Source organism: Mauremys reevesii, linkage group 12 (assembly GCF_016161935.1).
Source record: "Mauremys reevesii isolate NIE-2019 linkage group 12, ASM1616193v1, whole genome shotgun sequence".
In the NCBI taxonomy this organism is placed as follows: domain Eukaryota; kingdom Metazoa; phylum Chordata; order Testudines; family Geoemydidae; genus Mauremys; species Mauremys reevesii.
The window spans coordinates 20,072,339-20,080,876 of NC_052634.1; the positions used below are offsets into that span (position 1 = coordinate 20,072,339).

Consider the following 8,538-nt stretch of genomic DNA (forward strand, 5'->3'; position numbering starts at 1 on the left):
TCCCTCCCCAGGCTCAGGGGTCAAGGATGGGCAGGACTCCAGGCTCTGCTTGAGGGATCCTGGCACAGGGGCTGGTGGGGGAGAAAGGATTGTAGATTCTCACCTGCACTCTGGAGAGGAGGTAATAAGTGAAGGGGGCATTTTTGACTCCTCCCCTCCCTCAGTGTCCCAGGGCTGGCATTCTACCTTCCACAGGGCCAAATAAGGGGGTGATGCCACTTGGTTAATGAAAACCAGTGCTCCAGGTGAGGCTTGAACTCACAACCTCAGCATAGGTCCTCTCAGCGCTGCTCTATAAGTACTGTGTACTAACCAATTGTGCTACTGGAGCACCTGTTGTTAAAGGTGCCTAGATTGATAAAGGCAAGGAGCGACCTCAAAGAATTTTCAGTGGCGTTGAGAGCAGGTAGCGACAAGTGTTGTACTTGGTGGGGTGGATTCTTCTTAAGGCTTCCAGGCACCATTTGACCCTTTTGTTCTTCCCTGTGTAATAACAAAGCTGATTACGACTGCCTGCTTCTCCTGGCACTTTTTTTCCATCTGAGGACATATGTTAGAAAGACTTAACCTGATCTCATCTCATTTTCAGCCTTTCAGCCAGCTCAGGGTGCAGGGAGGGGATAGCTAGGGGCTGGGTGCAAGCAGGGTGGAGCTCAGAGTGAAGGCAGGGGGTAGCTAGGGCCTGTGTGCGAGCAGGATGGAGCTCAGGGTGAAGGGAGGGGGTAGCTGGGGCTGTGTGCAAATGGGGGTAGTGCAGGGTGCAGGCAGGGGGTAGCTAGGGGCTGTGTGCAGGCAGGGGTACCTCAGGGTGCAGGGAAGGGGTAGCTATGGGCTGTGTGTGAGCAGGGGGGTAGCTCAGAATGCAGGGAGGGGTAGCTAGGGGCTGTGTGCAGGCAGGGGGGAGCTCAGGGTGCCGGGAGGAGGGTATCTAGGGGCTGTGTGCAGGCAGGGGGGAGAGTGGCTAGCAGGGGCGGCTCTAGGCACCAGCGGGCCAAGCGCCCGCTTGGGGCGGCATCCTGGGGAGGGCGTCATTTGGCTCCGGTGGAGCTCCCGCCGGCATGCCTGCGGCAGGTCCACCGGAGCCCGGGCCGAGCGGACCTGCCGCAGTCATGCCTGCGGCGGGTCCCGTCTTCCCGCGGCTCCGGTTGAGCTCCCGCAGGCATGACTGCGGCAGGTCCGCTCGTCCCGGGCTCCGGTGGACCTGCCGCAGGCATGCCGGCGGGAGCTCAACCGGAGCCAAATGCCGCCCTCCCCAGGAAGCCGGAGCCGCGGGAAGAGGGGACCCGCCGCGGGACTGGGGAAGGGCGGCGCAGCGCTCCGCGCTGCTTGGGGCAGCCTACTTTGTAGAGCCGCCCCTGGTGGCTAGGGGCTACTCCAGAGATATACAGAAGAAGCCTCGTGCTGCCCACAGTCCTTGCACCCAGGGCGCCCCGTGGGATGATGAGCTGCCGGGACACCGAACGGATCCATGTCCAGGGATGTGACAGGCTCCTTCCATGAGCACAAAGCAGCAAACCCAGCAATGGCCCCAGCTCCCCATGGCGCGGAGGGCGAGCGCTGGCAGGGGAAGGCAGGGCACACACGGCTGGCTCGGGGCTTTGCCAGCGTGAACAGTGGGGAGATGGCAGGCAGCTGGCAAAGGGGAGCCCAGGGGCAGCTGTTAGGATGTGGATTTTCATGCCTGTCTGGAAAGGCCTAGATGTTAACAATGCAGGTAGATGATTGTCATGTAGCTAGTCACAGAGGTAGGGAAAACAGAATCACAATCACTGTTTGCCAGTGTAAGGGCTTCTCTTACTGGGACAGTCTGAGGCCCTGCTCTTTGGCTACGCCGCAGGGGCAGCCATAGGCTGGGAAGCGAACGGTCACGTCCTCACCAGTCACACTGAAATAAGGTGCTACTGGGCTGTTGGGAATACAGTCCTGTCCTGACAATGCCCAGCACCACCAGGTAAAGATGGTTAAAGAAAACTGAATTTGGTAGCGTCCTGTCTGGGAATAACTCACCTATCAATAGCAGGGGTGTGACACCCTCATTTCTGTGTTGTTCTAGCACTGTAGTCCCCTAGTGTTTGTCTGTATAATCGCTGTCTGGGTCTGTGCTTGTTTCTGTCGGCTGTAGAATTAATTTTGTTGGGTGTAAACCAATTAAGGTGGTGGGACATAACTGGTTAGATAATTGTGTTAGGATTGGTTAGTTACATTTCAGTAAAATGATTGGCTAAGGTATAGCTAAGCAGAACTCAAGTCTGCAGTCAGTCAGGAAGTAAGGGGGGAATTGGCATCATGTTTTGCTAAGGGGGGGAAATGGGAACAGGGACACAGACAAGGCTCTGTGTTGTCAGAGCTGGGACGGGGACACTGAGGAAGGAAACTGGAATCATTGCTTGCTGGAAGTTCAACCCAATAAACATTTAATTGTTTGCACCTTCGGACTTTGGGTATTGTCGCTCTCTGTTCATGCGAGAAGGACCAGGGAATGGGAGGGTGAAGGGATAAGCCACCTAACACTAGCTAACATCTAACACATTTGAATCTCTTCTTTTCACACCGTTGCTCATTCTCAGGTTCTGCTTTGTCTCCAGACAGATCCATTCTCTTCCAGGACAGTCTTGCTCTTTCTGTTTGTTTTGCTCATTGAGGTGTTGGAGTAAACACTCCCCTTCCCTCTATTCTCAGACAAACACTAGTATTAACTGTTTGCTACTGATGGGTTTAGAAAGCATTTGTGGAGTGGAAGATGCCATTTCTGGGGGATTGTTTCCAAGATCCAGGACTTTGTGTTCAAATGTCTCCCAGCTTCCTCTGTGAAAATAACACCAAGGTTTCCTTGCAATATACAGGAAGAAGATAGTTTTTCACCTGAATTGGGACTTGAACCCACAATCTCTGACTAAGAATGACATTAACCTTATCTATTAGGCCACTGGGGCCCTAAAGGGAAACTGATGAAGGATGGAAATTCCCTCTCATAAGTGCACATTCGTCACATTCACTCAGAAGCCAAATACCCCATTTAATCACCTTACAGAAACGTCTGCATCCCCTGGCAGCGAGGCAACTAGGCAGGTCCTTGACAGAGCTGAGCACCACCTTTCTGCCAGCCATCTTTAGAGAAGAACCCCACCCTAGAGTCACCCCTCCCTCCTTCAGCACCTCCACATCTGTGGCTCTGAGCGGCAGAAGGCTGATTAGGGGGCGAATCCGGGGCTGGAAGAGGGGTAAGGTCAGCCTGTAAGGAGTAACCAGGTGAGGCAGACCCATGGGGAGGCTGTGGGCTGCTGGTCAGTTGTTGGGATCCGAGCTCTAGATCAAAGCTGCACAGCAACCTGACACCCAGGGTTATAAGACTGACATAGTGACCCCCTTACCGGCCTCGGTGAACCCCAAACCCTTGTTACTAAGGGCATTGAGGAGTCTCTGTCCATTAATAACTTCTGGGAGCTCCCCAGCAGGCTGCGGGCATCAGCCACCTCCTGCCACACAGGTTAGACTCTTGGTGCTGTGCCAGCCGCCCCCTCGCTTGAAGGCCCAGTGGAAGAAGAAGGAGGCCCAGTGCTGGCAGAAGAGGGTTTTGATTAATCAACCTCTGTGTTATGGGAACAACACGCTTCCACTGTGTCACTCTGCTGGCTTTTCTTCAGCACCATCTAGCGGCCCTGGCTCCAGGCTAGTGCATTGCGAGCTCTGGCACTGGCAGGAAGCGCTGCAGGGTGCTTGGCAGTGGCACTGGCAAACCAGCTGCTGGTAGGTGTCTCTGTGGTATCATGGGTCAGTGAGTTCAGCTGTTAATGGAAAGGAGCGGGGTTTATGCATCCCCAGAGATGCCAAAGAAGGTTCCTCGTGGGTTCCTCAAGGTCTGCTGGGAGCTGGGAAGTCCACCTTTTGCCAAGTTGATGGCTCCCTCTTGGACACCGTGGGTTCACCTGCTGCCTACAAGAGTGTGAGGGCTGTGCTGCAAAAGCCCATCCACCAGCAGCCATGCTGGAGGCTTGGGCTTAATCCTCAAGGCCAAGCGCAAAACCTTCAGCCGGGAACATTGCGCTCCCTTCCCGCCTCCACCCAAGCAGCAAGGGAGAAGCGGACAAGACAGGCCGACTCAAAGACGCTTCCCTCCCACTTCCCTGTACTCTGTGCAAAGCTCTTGTTGTCCATATGAGGGCTACGTTCAGGTGTGGAGTATAACGAGCGGATTTGACGATGAGGATGGATTGACCCGCGTTTGGTGAGTTTTAACGTTCGGTGTTTTGGAATCTTTGCCACAATCTAGTTGAAGCAGGGTCAGTATGAAGTCCACCCTGCCATCTGTTGGTGATGTGTTGTCAAGGCCTTTGGGGGATGGTTTGCATGGTTACACCCACCTCAGATTGCATGATGGGAGTGCTTGTCCAAACGGTCATTTCAGGTGCTGTGGCATCCCCAGTCTCTTTGTTATTGGGGCAGGAGTACTCCAGTGTATTTTCCTGTTGATTTTGGATCAAGGACAGAGTAACTGTACCTGGCATTTGAGGCCTGAGAGCGTCACCCTGTCCTGGAAAGTCCTCACCATTAAGGGGCATGGGTTCCAAAGGACAAAAGCGGGTGAGAGGTAGGAATGGATGTTTGTTGGTCTCTTGCAGGTGTTGGTTCTTTCTGCTGTCCCTGGTGTGGAAAGACAGAGATGGTTTTGAATTTCTTAAAATTATTGTTAGTGCTCCAGTTGCTCATCCTAAGCTTGTGCCGTTAGATCTCTTTCACGGTGCGATTTGGTCCTGAGAGGTAAATGGCTGCTCTGTGTGTGGTGTTATGGAGTGAGGTAGCAAGCGTTAGTTGCAGAGATGGTGCATGTGCCGCAGAAGTCGTACGCCCCGCCCTGCCCCGCCTCTGGTCCACAAGTCCAGTATTTGCATAAACCCACCCACTGACCTGTGACTAACAATCTTGCTTTACTAACTCTTCCAGCTAAACTATTCTGCCAGGTTCAGCTTTTATGTGAGATAAGAAACAACCCACTAAATAATATCTAAAATTTATATCTAAACATCAAAGATTTTAGTTACGTGATAGAAAACATTGTTTGTAATGGTACCATAAATAATTCTATTTTTAAACTAAAAAGAGAAAAAGATAATAAAACCTGCATTTAGAAATTTCAAAAGAATCCCATAGTACTAAGAACAAACATTGATTTTCCATTTCTTTTAATTCACTCTGCTTTGGAACCCATGTCCCTTGTATAACGAGTTTTATGTGGGTTCTGGTGAGTCCTGAAATCAAGAACTGCTAAGTACCGTTCTACTGTCCTTGATTCATATCACCAGGTTTACTACACTTTATTACTCTTGCCCTAATAAGAAAGAGATTGGGGATCCCACAGCAGCCAAAATCACCACTTGGACAAGCACCCCCATCATGCAATGTGGGGTGGGTGTGACCATGCACATCAGGAACAAAAGGCCTTTACAACACATCACCAGCAGATGGCAAGATAGAGTTCATTCTGACCCTGCTTACATCCTCCCCCCAGCCAAGAGTTGGTGGTCCTGATAAATCACACTCCCTATTATACCAACTCATTGGTATTGAATGCTGAAGCTATGGCTAGCAAAAGTAGCCACCCATCTCTGCCCTGTAGCATCCAGCTTAGCCCTTGTTAACACATAAGTCATTGGATTGTTCTCTGTCCATATCTGAAACTGAGCACCAGACAAGTAGTCTCGAAATTTCTCAGTGATGGCCCATTTCAAGGCCAAGAACTGCAGCTGGTGGATGGGATAGCGAGTTTCACTGTCTGACAGTCCTCAGCTGGCAAAGGCTACTGATTTACATTTATCTTCCACTTCCTGGTATGAGAGTGCTCATAGACCCTCCAAACTGGCATCAGCATGCAGGATAAATGGTTTGTTTGGGTCAGCAAGGACTAGGACTGGCACATGAATCAGGGAAATAATGATTTCCCGTAAAGCCCTGTCACATCTCTCATTCCGCCATGTCTCCAATGGAGCGGAGAGGAGCCCCTCCCCTGTCCCAGGCCAGGCACACCAGATTTGTGGGAATGAGGTGTTCATGGTCCATTCCAGACCAAACCAAACTGCTGGCAAGTGGTGATTCTTCTTCGGTCAGCTCCTGTTAGAGTTGTTGGTGCAGTGGGGGAGAGGTATTTCTTGTTTAGTTCTTAAATGCTCTGGGGTAGGGGGGTGTTTTTTTTCTCACTTGTATTTCAAACTTTTCACCCCCCACCATTTTTTGTTCTAGCCTGATCTTTTTATTTCTCATGTTTAAATTCTCATTTTACTGGCTTTGTTCCAGAGCTTTCACAGCCCAATTCTCTGCCCTAAGCTTGAGCTCTCTACTGCCCTCTGAACCTTTTATTCCAACCTCACCCTAGAGCCTGCACCCCCAGAGCCAGTGCCCTCATCCCCCTGCACTCCAACTCTCTGTCCCATGTAGCCTGATTTAGGGTGTACTAATATTATTTTGGAAAATATGATGAACATTTAATTTATTAACTTACATTTTATTTAATATAATTGAGTTACAAAGTTACAGTTGCATTACTGCTATTCAAAAGATACATATGGCATTATATGCAACAAAGTTTTGGTTAATATACTCACACCTTTCCTTGATAACCTGGTGGTAAGAGACACAGAACCAGCCTTGCAGTTTAGGTTTTTCAATTCTTGAGTGAAAGATGCAGTGCTTAGGAAAAGCTAATGTTACTTAGGGTTTACTTGACTATGTTAAACTTAAAATCAAAACCTAATAAACAAAGACTAAAAACTTAGGGAAACCAAGCTTAGCCTAGTTCCCTTGAAACTTAAAGTTTAAGAACAAATACAGCCTACTGATAGTAGATAGAGAGAGAGTGGAGGAAGTAAGTAGATAGAGCGACGTGCTCTAGCGAGGTGGGTTACCTCTTTTATAGGGCACAAGCGCCGGAAATCCTTCCTCCTATGCCCAAATTTCATGCCTTACCCACAAAACATTAGGGTACGCTTACTTCATAGGCTAGTATGTTTGTGCTTGTTGATGACATGTACATATGCACATAAATTCCCCTGTGGTGTACCTGTTAAGTCTGTGGGTACATCACTGAAAAAAACCTCTATGCCATTCTCCATTGTCGATGGTCTAGGTCTTAGACAGGCGTGGGTACTTCTCTATTTAAGTAACAAGATAAAGGTCAAGTTTCCTTTCTGAGTAAAAGGTCACAATATAGATATGCTCACTTTGCCTTAGCTTAACATACAGAATATGGCCTGTAGGTCCTCGTAAGTCATGTGCCCCAGCCCCCTAATCATTTTAATTGCCCTCTGCTGGACTCTCTCCAGTTTGTCCACATTCCTTCTCATGTGGGTCTCAACCCCAAAAGTACTCACATTTCACCCCAATGGCCCCAAAATGCCGGCTTTTAATATGTAAATAGGGTGCTGCCATGGTCAAGTCACTCCCGAGCTCTCCAGTGGAGCCTGCTGGTGGAGAACAAGGTGAAACTTAGCCAGGACGTCGCTCAGTCAATTCCCTGTGCTCCCAGCAGGTGGTATCGGAAAGCTCCAAGATCGCTCACTTCCCTTTCTCTCATCAGCTTCAGGCCCCAGGGTTGCAAATGCACAAACCAGTTGGGAGTCTCCCCTGGGCTCAGGGTGTGGGGCTGCTCTGAGGGGATGGACTTGCACACTTGTGATATTAGTGCAAAGATACAATTTCAATTTCTCTCAGAGAAATTTGAGGGCAATTTATATTTATTAAAAAGCTTATTTAGTGAAAGGAAAGCTGCAGTGACAGCCTGGTTACTGGGGTGCAAAACACTTTCCTCCTGGTAGAAACAAGAAGTTAGAATTAGAAATTTACATTGTTTGTTCCAGTGTTGGCACAGGTTTAATTTTGCTTCTGTGTAGGTTTGTTTCAGGCTGTGGCCGTTTTGGTTTATTGGGTTGTTTTGTCTTTTTTAGTTGGAATGGAGCTTTTAATTGACATTTGCTGGATTCGAATGGCTGACCTGCAACACCAGTTTTGACATAATTCTACATATTTTATACAGATTTGGCCAGTATTCAAGGATTCAATTCCTTTATAGGAGGTTTTAGTGGTCAGGCTTATTTATTTTATGTTATTTTCTCATCCTGCTGTAGCACACCTTTTTGATAAAATGTTGAAATTATTAATTTATGGCATTTGTTAGTTTTTGTTTTTAAAAACAACGTTTTTCTTAATGTTTGGGTTTTAAATTAAACATTGTTTTTGGTTTCAATTTTTCATTTAGGTTTTGGTTATTGATGGGATCTTTAAGAACTTTGGATTTAATACTAAAATTTGGACAGATTTAGATTATTTAAAGTAAACCCTGTTTATTGTTTTATTTTAATAAAGGTTGTATTGCTCTAAACCCTGGCCGGGGGGAGAGGCGATGAGCCTGGCCTTTAAGTGGGAAGGAGCAGAGACATGGGAGGCATGGCCCCCGCGAAGGGTGGGGCCAAGTGATGGGGGGCACAGCCCACCAATTTTTTTTTGTCTATCCCACCTCAGTCCCCCACCAAACGAGAAGAGTCTGATGCT

General features: G+C 48.7%; 1 non-coding gene across 1 annotated transcript; it reads right to left on the reverse strand.

Moving 5' to 3' along the window:
* Positions 1 to 237: 237 nt before the first annotated feature.
* On the reverse strand, positions 238 to 331 carry TRNAI-UAU. The gene is made up of 2 exons: positions 294 to 331; positions 238 to 273 (listed from the first exon to the last, which is right to left on the reverse strand). It is a non-coding gene; the product is annotated as a tRNA-Ile (tRNA).
* Positions 332 to 8,538: the final 8,207 nt, after the last annotated feature.